Genomic DNA, 18012 nt, shown 5'->3' with positions numbered 1-18012 from the left:
GATTAAAACCAAGAAGCACCTACCCAGCAAAACTGAGTATAATGCTTTGGGGGAAAATGTGATCATTCAATGAAATAGAGGACTTTGAGGTATTCTTGATAAAAAAAAAACAGAGCTGAACAGAGCATTTGACACTCAGATACAAGAGGCAAGAGAAGCATGAGAAGGTAAACAGGAAAAAGAAATCATAAGGAACTTATTAAAGTTGAACTGTTTGCATTCCTACATGGAAAAACAATGATAGTAACTCATGAGACTTTTCTCAATATGAGAATAGATGAAGTAAATATATATGTATATATTTATACATACATATATATGTATGTATAGGAGGGTGTATTTGTGTATAAATATATATGTGAGCGTGTGCATATGTGTGTATATGGATACATAGACAAAGGGCACAAGATGGGTTGAATATGAAGGGATGATATCTTAAAAATAAAATTAGGAGGTTAGAGAGAAATATATTGGGAGGAGAAAGGGAGAGATAGATTAGGGTAAATTATCTCATATAAAAGGGGCAAGAGAACACTGTTACAATGGAGGGGAAGAGAAGGAAGGTGAAAGGGAATGGGTCAACATTATTCTCATTGAATTTGGCTTAAGGAGGGAATAATATACATGTTCAATTGGGTATCTAATCCTACAGGAAAGCAGGGGGGAAGGGGATAAGGGGAGGTGATAGAAAGGAGGACAGATTGGGGGAGAGGGTAGTTAGAAGCAAACACTTTTGAAAAGGGACAGGTTCAAAGTAGAAAATAGAGTAAGTGAGGGGGCAGGATATGATGGAGGGAATTATAGTTAGTCTTTCACAATATAACTACTATGGGATTGTTTAGCCTAAGTACGCATGTATAACTTATATTGAATTACTTGTCTTCCCAGTGGGGGTGAGTGAGGAGGGAAGAAGAGAAAAACTCTGAAACTCAAAGTTTCAAAAAACAAATGTTAATGCATGTTACATGCAACTGGGAAATAAGATATGTAGGCACTGGGGTATAGAAATGCATCTTGCCCTACTAGAAAGTTAGGGGGGTGATGGGAGAGAAAATAAAAGAGAACAAATTGGGGGAAAGGGCATTTAGTAGGCTCACTATTTTGAGGTGGAGGGTAGGGGAGAGACGGGGAGAAAAATTTGTAACTAAAAATCTTTTCTGGGCGGCTGGGTGGCACAGTGAGGGGCAGCTAGGTGGCACAGTGAATAGAGCACCAGCCCTGGAGTCAGGAAGACCTGACTTCAAATCTGGCCTCAGACACTTGACACACTTACTAGCCATGTGACTTTGGGCAAGGCACTTAACCCCAATTGCCCTCTAAAAAGCAAAACCAAAAAAAACTTTTGGAAATGAATGTTGAAAATTAAAAATAAATAAATAAATTAGAAATATATATAAGAAGAGAGGAAAGGAAGTGGAGGCCCCTATTATAGATAATCTTCTCAAGAATTTTAGCCACAAAAAGGAGGGTAGTTATAGGACATTAGCTAGCAGGAATGGATGGATATAGTAAGGATTTTTTTTAACAGGATGGAGACATGAGCTTGTTTGTAGGTTGTCAGGAAGTAATCAGTTGACAGGGAACAATTAAAGATGTGTGAGAGAGTAAGGATGATAGAGTGGGGAATATGCTAGATATAATTGGATGGGATAAGATCCTTTGCACATGTGGAGGGGTTAGTTTTGGCAAGAAGAACCAGCTCTCCGTGTTAAACCCAGAGTGAAGGAGAAGATAATGGCGAAAGGCATCTGGGTGATATGAGATGAGAGAGGAAGAAGAGAGAGTACTCTTGGAGTGACCTCATTTTTTTTCCTGTAAAATATGAAGTAAGATTCTCAGCTGAGAGGTAGGGTGATAGGGAGAACCATGGGAAATTTGAGGAGGGATGAAAAGATTTAGAAACTACTGTGGTGGGTGGGATAATGAGTCAATGAGTGAAGTATAAAATTATTCCCTTGCCACAGTGAGAGCCCAGTTGAGGTTATGTAATATAAACTTGAAGTAGATCCGGTCAGTATGGTTTGGTGATTTTTCTGAAGCTTTGTATGGCAACATGTGAGTAGGAATAAAGACAGCAGATGGTGGCAATTATTCAAGGGTGAGACTTGGTAGGGTAAGATTAGTGACAGAATAAGGGGGCATTGACTTGAGAGAATAAAACAGTGTGGAGTTGAACAGGTTCACCAAGAGGTAAACAAGGAAAGGAGAAAAGTGTAGTCAGTACAGGGGTGATGGCCTGAGAAAGAACTAAGAGCTTCAAGGTATTGGAGATCACAGTCGGGTTGAAGAACAGGTTTTGAGGTTATGAGGTAGAGAGAGGTGGAATGAAAATACATTTTTATCAGATAGGGGAAGTTCAGAGTTCATAAACGTGAAACTGGAGCATTTGTGAGTGATGACAAAATGAAGACTATGACTGTCTCTGTGTATAGCTGAAGCGGGGTGGAGGAGTAGGTTATGGGAAATAAGCAAGTTGTGGAAGTGAGAGATAAGTGCCTTAGAGAAAAAAATTGATATGTATGTTGAAATACCCTAGTATGAGGATAATAGTTGGGAAAGAGAGAAAGACTGTGAGCCAAATGCTGAACTCATTGAGGGGAAAAAGGGGGAGTGTCCTGGAGGTCTGCAGACAATAGCTACCAGAATTTTCATTGAGTGTTAGATAAACCCCAGAAGAGGAGAGATTACTGAATGATTTAAGTAGAAAGAGAGTCTAAAAGTGGCCATGGGGTACAAGGAGTATTACTACCATGTTTCCCCGATAATAAGACCTATCCCGAAAATAAGCCCTGCCTTTACTGTGTAAGATTCCTCTAAAATAAGCCCTCCCCCCAAAATAAGCCCTATTGAGATTGCTACTGTAGTGAAGGTGATCCCCTGCGCTACATGCTACATTACGGTACCCTTTGTATGCACCGCCCCCCCCCCCATGAAATGCACGCCGCGCTCCGAGCTGCATCCAATAAGAGCTGCAGCAGTGAGCGCGTCATCCTGTTCTTCCCCAGTGATTTGCTTGCTGGCCCCATTGAGAGCAGTGCCGCGGAGGAGAGCTGAGGCAGGACAACATAAGCCCTCCCCTGAAAATAAGCCCTCTGGTGTTTTTCTTTCCAAAAAATTTAATAAGACAGTGTCTTATTATTGGGGAAACACGGTATGCAAGGAATGCATGAGAGTGGAAATAATGTTCAACCAAGGAGGCTTTGTTATCAGGAGGGAGCCAGGTCTCTGAGAGAACTAATAGATGAAAGGAGTGGGAAAGGAACTTTTTAAAGATGAAAACAAGTCTGTAACCTATGAGAAGGCATTCCAGAGAACACAATGGAAGGGGTGACTAGCTTCAGAGTTTGACATGGGGAGGAGATGAATTGATGTGGGTAGAAATATGGGAGTGGACATTGGTAGCTGAAGTATGAAGTTTGTATAATGATAGATAGGGATTAGTGATCACTGGGATGTGGAGTATCTAACCAAGTAGGAGTCTGTAAATCATTGCTGAGTGATTTCAGGAAGGGTATTCTCCTAATGCATGAGGCAACACAAGTGAGGTGACAAATAGGAGAGGCTAATGGAATAGGATTTCTCTCCTATTGTTCCAGTCAGGTAAGGTCAGGAGATAGGCAGAGGAGGAGGAAAGAATATTGCCTTTCTGATCCCCTGCCAACAGGAAAGGCATCAACTTGGGGCTCCCTCCTCAATGGTAGTTCCTTCTCCTCTAAAGTTACCTGATTTTGCTGTTGTTGCTGAGTCATTTTTCAGTCATGTCTGACTCTTTGTGACCCTATTTGGGGTTTTCTTGGCAAAGAGGTTTGCCATTTCCTTCTCAAACTCATTTTACAGATAAGGAAACTGAAGGAAAAAGAGGAAAGAAACTAAAGGAAAGTGACTTACCCAGGGTCACACAGCTAGTATATGTCTGAGACCACATCTGAACTCAAGAAGATGAGTCTTCCTGACTCCAGGCCCATTACTTTATCCACTATGTTGCCTCCCTGCCCTATCTAGTATCTATTTTGCACCTTGCATGTACCTTTATAGAAATGTATATGTTGTCTCTTCCATTAGAATATAAGCTTCTTGAGGGCAGTAACTGTTTCACTTTTGTCTTGTGATTCCAAGGCTTGATACAATGCTAGCAGTTAATAAATACTAGTTGTTTGATGGAATTCATACCCTTAAGTAGCACTTTACTAAGCATTTGACATAAATTTTCTTAGTTAATCCTCACAAAGATCCTATGAAGTAGGTGCTACAATTATCATCACGCCCATTTTGTGTATAAGAAAACTAAGTCTCACTAACTTTGATAGGCTAGACTCCTCTCAGCTATGCAAGGGTATAAGACAACTCCAAAAGACTCATGATGGAAAGGTCTATCCACAACCAGAGAAAGAGTTAAGGAGTCTGAATGCAGATGGAAGCAAACTACTTGCTCTCTCTCTTCTGTTTTGTTTTGCTCCTTCTTTCTTTTTCACTCCATTGGTTATAATCCTTCTTTACACCTTGACTAACGTGTAATGTGAAGGTATTTGTAGAACCTATTGGATTGCATGGTGCTACGCGGGGAAGGGGGAAGGATAGGGAGGTGGAGAAATTGTGGAACTCAAAAACTTGTGGAATTGAATGTTGTGAACTAAAAGTAAATTAATTAATTTAATTGTTTTAAAGAAAACTAAATCTCAAAGAAATGCAATAATTTGCTTAGGATCACACAGCTAGTAAATTATTGTACTAGGACTTGAACTAAGATCTTCTAGGTCATTTGTCTCATAATGTTTACAGTGTATCACACTGCCAACACAAAAACAAATATAATTGAAATCAAGGAGGCTGGGGCATAAGAGAAATTATTTAAACTGGTGAAGAGGAAGGATATATTTCCAAATATCTAATGGGATTCTAGGGTTAAAGTTTTCAAGCTGAAAGAAACCTCAGAGACTATCAAGAATAAACAACTCCATTTTATAGATGAGGAAACTGAGACCCAGGCAGGTTAAATGATTGGCCCAAAGTCACATAGGTATTAAGAAGCAGAGCTGGGATTTGAACCCAAGTCCTCTGACCCCAAATTCCAAGCTCATTCAACTGTACCACAGGGTCATCTAGTCTTATCTGATCATTTTGCAGATGAAAAACCCAAGACCTAGAAAGTTTGGGACTTGGCCAATGTCACACAAGTATTAAGTGGCAGAATATAGTGCCAGTTGTTCTCTCTCTAACTAGAACTATGCAGAGTCACTGCAGGATTACACTTAATCAGTGCAGTATGTATCTAATAACAAGCCTGTTCCCAAATATCTCCCTCAGTAACTTGTCACAGGACTTAAAATTGCAACCTTCTGAATGTCTCCTTTGTATTGTGGCTGTATTTCCAGAAGGAGCTTGTTAAAGCACAAATATTTCCTGGAAGGGATGACACAGAAATCCATTAGTACCCAGCTGTTACTTACCAAGGCCATAAGGGAATAGAAACCAGGACAGACAAGGTTTTGCTTATGTTTGTTTGTTCATTTGTCTATTTTTTTAATTCTTTGTTTTGTGAGAGAAGGCTTCAAAAAGAAGGAAAGATAAACTAAAGAAGACATGGTGGGAGGTGAGAGGGAATGCAGAGGGAATCTTACACTGGCAACTGATATGACAGCAGACAGAGTATTGGGTCTGGACCAGGAAGACCTGAGTTCAAATCCAACCTCAAACACTTACTAGCTGAGTGACCTTGAGCAAGTCACTTAACTTCTGTCTGCTTCAGTTTCCTTGGCTAAAAATGGAAATAATAATAGCACTTACTTCACAGCGTTGTTGTGAGAATAAAATGAAACTATATTTGTAAAACACTTAGCACAGTTCCTAGAACATACTAGGTACTAAATAAATGCTAACTATTACTAGACATTATACAGAATGGGCAGAATATGGAGGGAAATGCTAAAAGAAAATGAAAAGTACCATCCATTTGCCTAGGTCTGTCTCTTAACCTCTATGTCCACCAAAAATAGAAAATTAGAAAACTGGTATGATATCAGTATAAGGGAAAGAAGTAAAACTCGAAGTATATGCTCTTAGAATATACGAAAGAGGAAAGGAAAACAGGTTCTGACATGAGGGTCTTTTAAAAGGAGCAACTACTCTGTGCTTCCAGAAAGCAGTACACTGATAGCCAAGGTGACTTCTGATGCTTCTTCAGGACCTAAGAGTTTTCATTTCTTTCGAACATGCCTCTGGCTCAATGACCTGTGCGATCTGACCATAGGGAGTCCTAGAAGAAAGATGTCAGTGAGCCTAGAATTTTTACACAATTTGAAAATGTTATTATTCCTATGAAAGTGGAGAGTATTAGATCTGACCCAGACACTGTGTAAGCAAGGGCACTATATCACAAACACGCCCACCCCAGTTTCTGCAAACAGGGCAACATATTCATTCGTTAGTCTCCTATTACACCTTTCTTCTGAAAGTGAAGTCATTGAAATATGAAAATGGAAAATTACAGTAAGAAAGAAATGGGGGAAGGAACTGGGAGATTACAAAACAGAAAAGAAAAATGAACTGAATATTATAGACAACCCTCCTCCCCCTTTTCCCAATGACTCTCACTCATCTAACCCTTCCAACCCCAGGGAGTGTCAAATATCATGCCTGAGTCTTTCCTATCACTTTCCTAACTATGTAGTTTCACACTTCCTGGAGGAGAAACAGACAGGACTCCTCCCATTTGGGACTTTTTCCAACAAAGGGAAAAAGGATGACTTAGGGCATCAGACCATAGAAATAACAAACTGCATTGCTGAGGCATGCAGTGAGCTCGAGATTAAAGAGGTGAGTATGCTAGAAGATAGTCTCATTTCATAAATCAAGTTGAATGAGTGGAAACAGAATAGAGACTCAGTTTCTATTCCTAGCTCTGTCACTGATACCTCGGTGCTATAAGCAAGCTATCTTTGACCTATCCCTTTCTTTATTTATCTACAAAATGGAAAATGTCTATACCTCTCTCTCATAGAAATATGTGAGAATAAGTGAAAAAATAGACAGGAATGAAATAGGGAAATATAAAAATGTACATAACAGTGTCCCAAACATCAACAATTTCATTGGCAAGATACTATGATCAAACTCTTACTACCATGATACTCATGTATAACCTCATTTATTCATTAATTTATTTATCAATTCAATAGACAGCATGGTGTAATGAATTGAGTGCTGAATGTACAATCAGGAAGAGCTGGGTTCAGATCCTGAAGACACTTACTAGTAAGGTGATCCTGGGCCATTCACTTAACCTCTCCATGTCTCAGTTCACTCATATGTAAAATGAGATTTTATGACCTCTAGGATCTCTTCCAGCTGTAAATCTATGATCCTACTATCATCTTTCACTCAATTAAGCAAGACCAAGCTAGTCCTACCAAGCCCTCTCCAATCACCAGTTCATCCCCTCCATCTCTAGCTAGTTCTACTAAGCTACTGCCATTCTAACCAGCCTAAAATCTCCACCTCTCCTTTTGTTCATACCTCTGTGGCTCCCAGCTTTTACCTCCCTCTGCCATCTTCTAGACTTTCTTCCACAAAACCTTCCTCATCCTAACTAGTTCAATTTCATTACTGCTCTTACCCATTACTTCTTGAATTACCTTTCCCACCATAAACTATATATTCCATTTATAGCATTGTACTATGTCTTTCTCTTTCTGTGCCTCAGTTTCCTTCACTGTAATTGAAATTGTACTAGATAATATCTAAGACTCTTTCCCCCTGTAAATTGTATAGATTTTGATGCATTATAGTTTTTGTTGTTCAGTCATTTTTTATTCACGTCCAGCTCTTCATGATCCTATTTGGGGTTTTCTTGGCAAAGATGCTGGAGTGGTTTGCCATTCCTCCTCTGGCTCATTTTACAGATGAGGAACTGAGACAAACAGAGTTAAGTGACTTGCCCAGGGTCACACAACTAGTAAGTCTCTGAGGCAAGATTTGAACTCAGGTCTCCCTGACTCCAGGTCCTGCACTCTATCCCCTGAGGCACTTAGCTTCCTGGTGTACTCTCTGAGGTTTGGTGTCCACTAAAAACTTGTTTTACATACTGTATTTTTATAGAAGCAACTAATATTGGTTGCAACTAACCTATAAACCTGCTGTCTAAATATAAAAACTCAGAGACAAACAGTATCAAACAACATAGGCAGGGAGTAGGGAGCATGCTGTTCATTTCCACTCCTACTCAGTTCTCCAATATAAGTTTAAGGTATTCATTTAGACATCTAGTCCAGAAGAATCACATATTTTTTATGCTCTGCTATGATCTAAGCATAGTAGCAGTAGCACTCTCTCTCTTCCCCCCTCCTTCCCCCTCTCTCTCTGTCTCTATCTCCCTCTCTGTCTCTGTCTCTCTGTCTTTCTGTCTGTGTCTCTGTCTCTCTCTCTCCTCCTCCTCCTTCTCCTCCACTCTCCCCCATGACACTGGCTTGGTCACTTAGCCTTTACCATTTCTTGTAGAACAAATGTTCCCAGAGGGAGTGGTCACTGCTTCAATTCATTCCCTCAGACTCTAGCAATAAAGCTGGTAGGATGGTTATATTCCTACTGCTGTATACTCTAGCTTCAGAGCCCTTACTGGTATGCTTCCTTATTAGAAATTGTATATATACAAATACATATATATATATATGTGTGTGTGTGTGTGTGTGTATACATATGTATATACATACATATATGTGTGTGAGTGTATACATATGTATATACATACATATATGTGTATGTGTGTATATATGCGGAGGGGGAGAGGGAGAGAGAGAGAGAGAGAGAGAGAGAGAGAGAGAGAGAGAGAGAGAGAGAGAGAGAGCCTCCATTAACATTTAATCCCAAGCATTTACTAATCAGAAGGCAAAAAATAATATGACATCCAAATTGTAAGCTTGGGACACACTCCCCTACCAATGCCCTGCCTGGGGGAAGATGAACACAAACTTATAGCAAAAAATAAAGCTATCCTGGTATAAAGCATTCTTTTTTAAAATTTATTTATTTATTTTTAGTTTTCAATACTCATGATCCTACAATATGTTGTTTATAAGAAATACATCTGAAACAGGGATACACACAGGGTAAAGGTAAAAGACTGGAGTAAAACATATCATGCCTCAGTTAAAGTAAAAAAAAAAAGCAGGGGTAGCAATCCTTTTCTCAGATAAAGCAAAAGCAAAAATTGATCTAATTAAAAGAGATAAGGAAGGAAACTATATCCTGCTAAAAGGCACGATCAAGAATGAAGCAATATCGTTACTTAATATATATGCACCAAGTGGTATAGTGTCCAAATTCCTAGAGGAGAAGGTAAGGGAATTAGAGGAAGAAATAGATAGCAAAACTATACTAGTGGGAGACCTTAATCTCCCCCTCTCTGAGCTTGATAATTCCAACCTCATAATAAACAAGAAAGAAGTTAAGGAGGTGAATAGAATTTTAGAGAGGGTAGGTATGAGAGATCTCTGGAGAAAACTGAATGGGGATAAAAAGGAATATACCTTCTTCTCAGAGGTACATGGCACATACACAAAAATTGACCATGTACTAGGACATAAAAACCTCACAATTTAGTGCAGAAAGGCAGAAATAATAAATGTATCATCCTTGGATCATGATGCAATAAAAATCATATGCAATAAAGGGCCATGGAAAGAAAGATGAAAAAATAATTGGAAACTAAACAATTTAATTCTAAAGAATGAGTGGGTCAAACAAGAAATCATAGAAACAATCAGTAACTTCATTCAAGAGAATGACAATAATGAGACATCATACCAAAATTTGTGGGATGCAGCAAAGGCAGTTCACAGGGGAAGTTTTATATCCCTGAGTGCATACATGAATAAATTAGAGAAAAGAGAGATAAATGAATTGGACATGCAATAGAAAAAGCTAGAAAAAAAACAAATTGAAAATCTCCAATTAAATACTAAATTAGAAATACTGAAAACCAAAGGAGAGTTTAATAAAATTGAAATTAAGAAAACTATTTAATTAATAAATAAAACTAAGAGCTGGTTTTATGAAAAAAAATAAAATTGATAGACCCTTAGTCAATATGATAAAAAAGAAAGAAGAAAACCAAATTATAAGTATCAAAAATGAAAAGGGTGAACCTACCACCAATGAAGAGAAAAGTAAAACAATAATTAGGAATTATTTTGCCCAGTTATATGCACATAAATTTGACAATATTAGTGAAATGGATGAATATTTACAAAAATATAGGTTGCCCAAATTAACTGAAGAGGAAGTAAATTACTTAAATAAACCCATCTCAGAAAAAGAAATCTAACAAGTCATCAGTAAACTCCCTAGGAAAAAATCTCCAGGGCCAGACAGATTTACTAGTCAATTCTATCAAACATTTAAAGAACAATTTATTCCAATACTCTACAAACTATTCAGGAAAATTAGTGAAGAAGGAGTCCTACCAAATTCTTTTTATGACACAAATAGCGTACTGATACTTAAATTAGGAAGAGATAAAACAAAGAAAGAAGATTATAGACCAATCTCCCTCATGAATATAGATGCAAAATTTATAAATAAAATATAAACTAAAAAACTACAGCAACTTATCACAAGAATAATACACTTTGATCAGGTAGGATTAATTCCAGGAATACAAGGATGGTTTAATATTAGGAAAACCATCAGTATAATTGATCATATCAACAACAAAACTAGCAAAAACCACATGATTATCTCAATACATGCAGAAAAGGCTTTTGACAAAATACAATATCCATTCCTATTAAAAACACTAGAAAGAATAGGAATAAATGGAGTCTTCCTTAAAATAATAGGTAGCACCTATTTAAAGCCATCAGCAAGTATTATATGTAATGGGGAGAAACTAGAAGCATTTCCAATAAGATCAAGGGTGTCCACTATGACCTCTCTTATTCAATCTGGTACTAGAAATGTTAGCATTAGCAATTAGAGAAGAAAAAGAAATCAAAGAAATCAAATTAGGCAAAGAAGAGACCAAGCTAGCACTCTTTGCAGATGATATGATGATATACTTAGAGCATCCTAGAGAATCAAGTAAAAAAGCTACTTGAATCAATAAATAAATTTGACAAAGTTGCAGGATATAAAATAAACCCACATAAGTCCTCGGCATTCCTGTATATTTCTAATGAAATTCAACAGCAAGAGATAGAAAGAGAAAACCCATTTAAAGTTACTGCAGACATTATAAAATACTTGGGCATCTACCTGTCAAAACAAACCCAAGACCTGTATGAACACAACTACAAAACACTTTTCACACAAATAAAGTCAGATCTAACTAATTGGAAAGACATCAATTGCTCGTGTCTGAGTAGAGCTAATATCATTAAAATGACAATTTTACCTAAATTAAATTATATATTTAGTGCCATACCAATCAGTTTACCAAAAAACCACCTTATAGAGCTAGAAAAAATAGTAACAAAATTCATTTGGAAGAACAAAAGGTCCAGTATATCAAGGGAATTAATGAAAAGAAATGTTAGGGATGGTGGACTAGCTATACCAGATTTTAATCTGTACTATAAAACTACTTGGTACTGGCTGAGGAATAGAGTAGGGGATCAATGGAATAGATTGGGTACATGAGACTCAGCAGTCAATGACTATAGTAATCTACTGTTTGATAAACCCAAAGACCCCAAGTTTTGGGATAAGAACTCACTATTGACAAAAACTGCTAGGAAAATTGGAATATAGTATGGCAGAAATGGGGCATAGACCATTATCTAACACCATATACCAAAATCAAGTCTAAATGGGTGCATGACCTATGTATAAAGGCTGATACTCTAAGCAATCTGGGAAAGCAAGGAATAGTTTACCTGTCAGATTTGTGGAGAGGGGAAGACTTTATGACCAAACAAGAATTAGAGGGCATTATAAAATACAATATGGATAATTTTGATTACATTAAATTGAAAAGCTTCTGTACAAACATAGCCAATGTAACCAGGATTAAGAGGGAAGTGGAAAATTGGGAAAGAATTTTTACAATCTATGTCACTGATAAAGGACTCATTTCTAAAATATATAGAGAATTGAGTCAAATCTATAAGAATACAAGTCATTTCCCAATTGACAAATGGTCAAAGGATATGAACAGGCAGTTTACAGAGGAAGAAATTAAAGATATAAATCACTATTGATTAGAGAAATGTAAATAAAAACAACTCTGATGTACCACATCTCACTAGTCAGATTGGCTAAAATGACAAAACAGGAAAAGGACAAATACTGGAGAGGATGTGGACAAATTGGAACACTAATGCATTTCTGGTGGAATTGTGATCTGATCCAACCATTCTGGAAAGCAATCTGGAATTATGCCCAAAGGGCTATAAATTATTTCATACTATTTGACCCAGCAATACCACTTCTAGGGCTGTATCCCAAAGAGATCATAGAAGTGAGGGAAAGACCCATATGTACAAAAATATTTATAGCAGCTCTTTTTGTGGTTGCAAAGAATTGGAAATTAAGGGGGTGCCCATCAATTGGGGAATGGCTGAACAAGTTGTGGTATATGCATGTTATGGAATACTATTGCACAATAAGAAATGAGGAGCAGATGGACTTCATATTTACCTGGAAAGGTTTATACAAACTGATGCTGCATGAGAAGAGTAGAGCCAGGGGAATTTGTACAGAATTACAGACACAACGTATGTGTGATGGCCAACTTTGATAATCTGGACTCTTCTCAGCAATCCAGAGTCATAAGTCAAACCCAAAAGACTGATGATGGAGAGAGATGTTTACATCCAGAGAAAGAACTGAGATTGAACCCAGATTGAAGCAAACTACCTGCCCTTTTTCGTTTTCTTGTTTGGTTTTGTTTCCTCTTTCCCATTCTTCATTCCACCTGTTACAATCTTTCTTTATAACCTGAGTAATACCTAATGTGAAAGTATTTGCAGATACTATACTTGATTTTTATGCCATCATGGAGGGGGGAAGGGAGAGAAAATTTGAAACTCAAGGAACTGTGGTAATGAATCTTGTAAACCAAAATTAAACAAACTAAAAAAGACCAAAAAAAGAAAGGAAAAAAGAGAGAACTGTTCCTGTGAACAGCCTTTCAAAGTTCCGATACACAATATAGTGAACTCACTATTTATTCAATAACAAGCCAAGACAAAACATTCAGAGAAAACAAAGTATAGCATTAAGAATGTTTTAACTTCATGACTTATCACTAATATGGCCACATAGTTTTCACCAAAGTGGTCACATAGTATTAAGCAAAAGATAACTTTCATTTAGTAAGTCCTTCATTTAGTAAATCCTTAATTCAATCACCCTTAAGGAGCCAAGCCACCTTAATTGACACAAAGTACAAAGGTCAAAGTCCTCCACCTATACCGTGCAATTAAGTTGCAATATCATCAGTCACTACTAAGTACCCTCTAAGTGGGTAGTGAAAAGTACAAAGGCCGCCCACACCTAGGTCTCAAGTAAGTTACAATCTCTTCAAGTAAGCATTAAATACCCAAGGAGAGGTCTTTTCCTCTTGACTGGAGGCAGGCTCTCAGCTTCCATGATTCCTCTTCCATGGTCCCAGCTCCTGCCTGAATCTAAGCAACCACCACCTGAGTTCAAAGGTAGACAGCTCCCAGTTTCTTGTCCAGCTCTCCATGCAGTTCCTGTTCCGTACTGAAGTTCACAGTGTCTTGTCCACCTCAAGTCCTTCACAGTTTCTGTTCCTGGGAAGACAAGGCTTAACAAAGCCACAATAATATTCATTCACATTGCTGTCATCTTCTTCAATTCACTTTCTGCCTGTGAAATTAACATAGACCCAAAACAGACAGACAAAGTACTGACACCACAGTCATGCTTCCTCTGGCAGCTCCGGCTGGCCCTCAGACGTCTTCAGCAGCTCTGGCTGGTTCTCAGAAGCTCTCAGCAGAAGTTTTGGCTGACTCTCAGAAGAAGCTCCATTACCATAAGCTCTGTTTTCAAAATCAAAATCACCTTCTCCAGCCTGGGCCTCTCCAGCTTGTGCTTTTTCCTTATATAAGGTATTAGCTCCTCCCTGTTCCATCCCCTTATTGTTACATCAGGAAGCCCATCCCACTGTGGGATTCACAAGTTCTGGGTCTTAATACTCCACACAATTATGTGTTTGAAACAAGGTGCTAAGTACTTTCCAATACAATGGGGATCTTCAAATCCCACTACTATTACAAATACCAGGGCAATGCTCCTCTTGAATTTTTTGAAGGATGATTTCTAGGCTCTTTTTTGATCACAGTTTTCAGATAATTCAATAATTTTTAAATTCTCTCTCCTGGATCTATTTTCAAGGTTAGTGGTTTTTCCAATGAGATATTTCACATTGCCTTCTATTTTTTCATTTGTTTGGATCTATTTTATAGTATCTTGATTTCTCATAAAGTCACTAACTTCTATTTTCTTCAATCTAATTTTTAAGGAATTATTCTCTTCAGTGAGTTTTTGAAATTCCTTTCCCATCTGGCCAATTTAACTTTTTGTTTAGAAATTTAATTTAACTCCTTGTTTAGAAATATTTTATCCTTAGAGCATTTCATCTCTTTTGAACTTTTCTGAACAGAAATTATTCATGGCCAACTTTTATCAAGTATTAACATTTACTATATTTTGTTTAGCTGAAATATCATTTCAATTGTAAAAACAACCTCCTGTTACAAAAAATAATCACAAACCTTAATGGATCTTAGAATTGTTTTTACAAATGTACCAACAAAGTCTCAAGCTAAACAATATTTTAAATAGAAAAAAATACTCATTTTTAAATAGTTTGGTAAACTTATATTTCTGTGACTTATGTACATAATACACTAGTTTTTTTTTCTATAGGAAACCTTTACAATATAGGAAACCTTTACAGAAGTTCCAACTTATGTAAAGCATAGTTAAAAGCAAGATCTAACTGCTTTTTAAAATATTCCATATGCAACTTTAGTATCATAGAAATAATTACAAGAATTGGAATTAAAACTGTTTAGCAGTTAACAATTATCTGCTTTGAAATATTCAAGAAAATATAACATTTTCTGGAATAGCTTTTTGGTATTCCAGTTGGCCCTCCAGTACGAAAATTATGGATTTCCCACAAATAAAAGCTTCAGTTCAATTTCCCTTAGTGGTTAGCTGTCATTGTTTCTTCTTTTGGCAATGGCACCATAGGATTATAAAGAGAGCTAGGTACTTAGGATCTATATTTCAAATCAGACTAGAAATTATATCAAATGATCCATGGATATGCATTGTAAAAAAAAAGACTGTGGTCAATTACTGCAATAAAAATATTCAATTAACTATTTTACAATTAAATAATTTGACATATCATGCTATACAATTATTGATGCATGACTCAGTCACATGGCATTTTTTGCCTAAGCTAATTAAGCCTTACATGAAATGTTTAAAAGATGCAAATAGTTGTTAGTTTCAATTTTACGATGCTTTTAAATTCAGGTAATAACTTTACTTTTTATGTTGGTTCCTCTTCAAATTTCAAAGTGAACATCACAGGCCCACCATTCAGCATCCTAAATCATATATACTCCTACAAATGCAAAATCAAGATAGATAGTTTGTATTATATCACAAAAGTTTGGCAAATCAATACAATACTCTGTAATATAATGCAATCAGGTTTACACTGGGAGTTATATTACTTTAATGATAGTGTTCACTACAAAAATTCACTTTAGTGCCAATTCAGAATGCCATAGATTTTCAAAGCCAGCTACTTTTGTGCAAATAAAAGGCTTGCATTTGGATTTCGAGTAATATACTTTCCTTCTTTCCAAAGAAAGTTATTACAACATGAAAACTGCTTGGGCAATCATGCTAGAAAAGGCAGCTATGCTTCATTTTGGAATTGGCCCAAAACCAAGTAGAGTCTTATGAATTAAATGCTATAACATTCAACCTTATGGAGATTCATCATGCCAGTTTCTGGTCAAGGTATCCATTTGAAATATCTTTAAATCTTCAAATATTGGAAACTTGACATTGCATGGTATTTTCAGGTAATGTTAATTCCAGTTGATCCCATATGCTAGGAAGCCCTGGACCTTCTCTTTTTTCATCAAAAGTTGCAGTCTTTCTCCAACCTAACTGAATACCTATCTAATATACAGATATGCCTCTTAAATACCAAATATGAATAAATATGTTAACAGCCTAGAGAGACCATGGTGAACCTATTAATGTTTCATATAAACAGCCATTATCATTTCTCTACAAATGCTGCTATGGCCATAGGTGTCCTCATGATTCCTCTTGCTGAAGCAGTCAAGTCTTCAATCTCAACATTTAATTTGTTAATTACCCACTCCATTGCTTCATGACCTTTATTAGCATTAGATGATATTATACTTTCCATCAGTCCTTCTATAAAACTGCTAAGTTTCACTCCTTTGACAGTGATTATGGCTTCTTGAGTCAAAATGGTCTTTCCTGGTTCTTGGGGATGTGGTTTATATATAGGTCTTCTAATCTACTGAAAACCATATTTGTAAATGAAATATTAGTGGATTTAAGCTCCATTGTTTTCTCTTTGGGATGAACTATAGAATGTTTTTGAACATATGTTTTGGTTCTTGCTGCACCAATAAGCGGTTTTACAATAGAAGGCATTCCCCACTCTGTGCTGAGAAGTCTATGGCTATGCAATTTCCCAGTAGGATCTATATGTCTGTCTAACACATCAACTCCAACCACACTGGGATTCATAGGATTTGGATATTTCTGCATAGCAGCTGTTGTAACGGTTTCCCATGGGTGGTCAAAAATGTGCTCTGATGTCCAAATCTTCATGGTGCCAGTGATTAGCATGATGTCTGGGAGGTGCTAAGGGACACTCCAATTTAGCTTTTTAAAGCATTCTTCTCCTCATTGGCTTTTTGGCCTTCTTTTGCCATTTGAATTAGTTTATTTTTCAAGGTGTTGTTTTCTTCAGTATTTTAGGAGTCTCCTTTAGCAGGCTGTTGACTTGCTTTTCATGATTTTCTTGCATCATTTTCATTTGTCTTCCCAATTTCCCCTCCACTTCTCTTACTTGATTTTCAAAATCCTTCTTGAGCTCCTCCATGGCCTGCGACCAATTCATATTGTTCTTGGAGACTTTTGATGTGGGTGTTTTGATTTTTTTGTCTTCTCCTAGTTCCATGTTTTGATCCTCTTTGTTCCCAATAAAGATTCTATGGTCTGATTGCACTTCCTTTGTTTGCTCATCTTGACAGCCAATTACTTGAGTTTTGAACTCTTTGCTATGGTAGAACTTTGCTTCCAGAGTGAGAGAGCTGTGTCCCAAATTTCTGGGGGTTTGTACATATATTGTCAGAGCTGTTGTCAGAGCTAGGAGGAGGACACCCTCTCTATAGCCACCACAAGCTCTGGCACATTAGCATTCCTCACCCCAGGACTGCCACCCAGACTGCTACCTAGATACAAGCAGGTCAAAGCAAGAGCAACTACCTTCTGAATGGTCTCTTGGTCTCCCTAAGGTCTATGAGCCAGGAGTTCCAGTGGCAGCCACCCGACAGCAGCTGCTGCTGCTGTGCTGCTGCCTCTTCTGCCACCCCAGTGGCAGGAGCCAGGCTGCACTCTTCTTTCACCTAGTTCCAAAAGAGTTCCCTACTGATCTTTTACTTTTTCGTGGGCATTCATGGGTTGAGAAGTCTGGAAACCACCACAGCTGCTGGTAATTCACTCTCCTGAAGTCTGCTCTGGCTGGTCTGGGCTGTGAGTCTGGGTCAGCATGGCTCATGCAAAATTGTGCTTGGTTCCCAACCTGGTGTGATGGACCCTTTCTGTTGGCCTTCCAGGCTGCCTTCAGTGTGAGATTTGTTTGTCTCTTTCACTTTGTGGATTCTGTAGCTCTAAAATTTGTGTAGAGTCATTTTTTACAGGTATTAGAGGTAGTTGGAGCAGGAGTTCAAGCAACTTCCTGCTTTTACTCTGCCATCTTGG

The 18012-nt window shown here is 37.5% G+C and overlaps 1 long non-coding RNA gene and 1 pseudogene across 1 annotated transcript in view; one reads left to right on the top strand and one right to left on the bottom strand.

Annotated features, from left to right (window-relative positions):
* The window catches only part of LOC138155371 (uncharacterized), a 100775-nt gene that overhangs the window by 19671 nt on the left and 63092 nt on the right, over positions 1-18012 (top strand). The gene's annotated exons all lie outside the window — the stretch shown is intronic.
* On the bottom strand, positions 16056-16857 carry LOC138155032 (PRELI domain containing protein 3B-like; annotated as a pseudogene).

This window comes from Petaurus breviceps, unplaced genomic scaffold (genome assembly GCF_028583685.1).
Source record: "Petaurus breviceps papuanus isolate PSGF00001 unplaced genomic scaffold, PetGlider_PUasm1.0 91133, whole genome shotgun sequence".
In the NCBI taxonomy this organism is placed as follows: Eukaryota; Metazoa; Chordata; class Mammalia; order Diprotodontia; family Petauridae; genus Petaurus; species Petaurus breviceps.
This window is presented reverse-complemented; position numbering and strand designations above follow the sequence as displayed.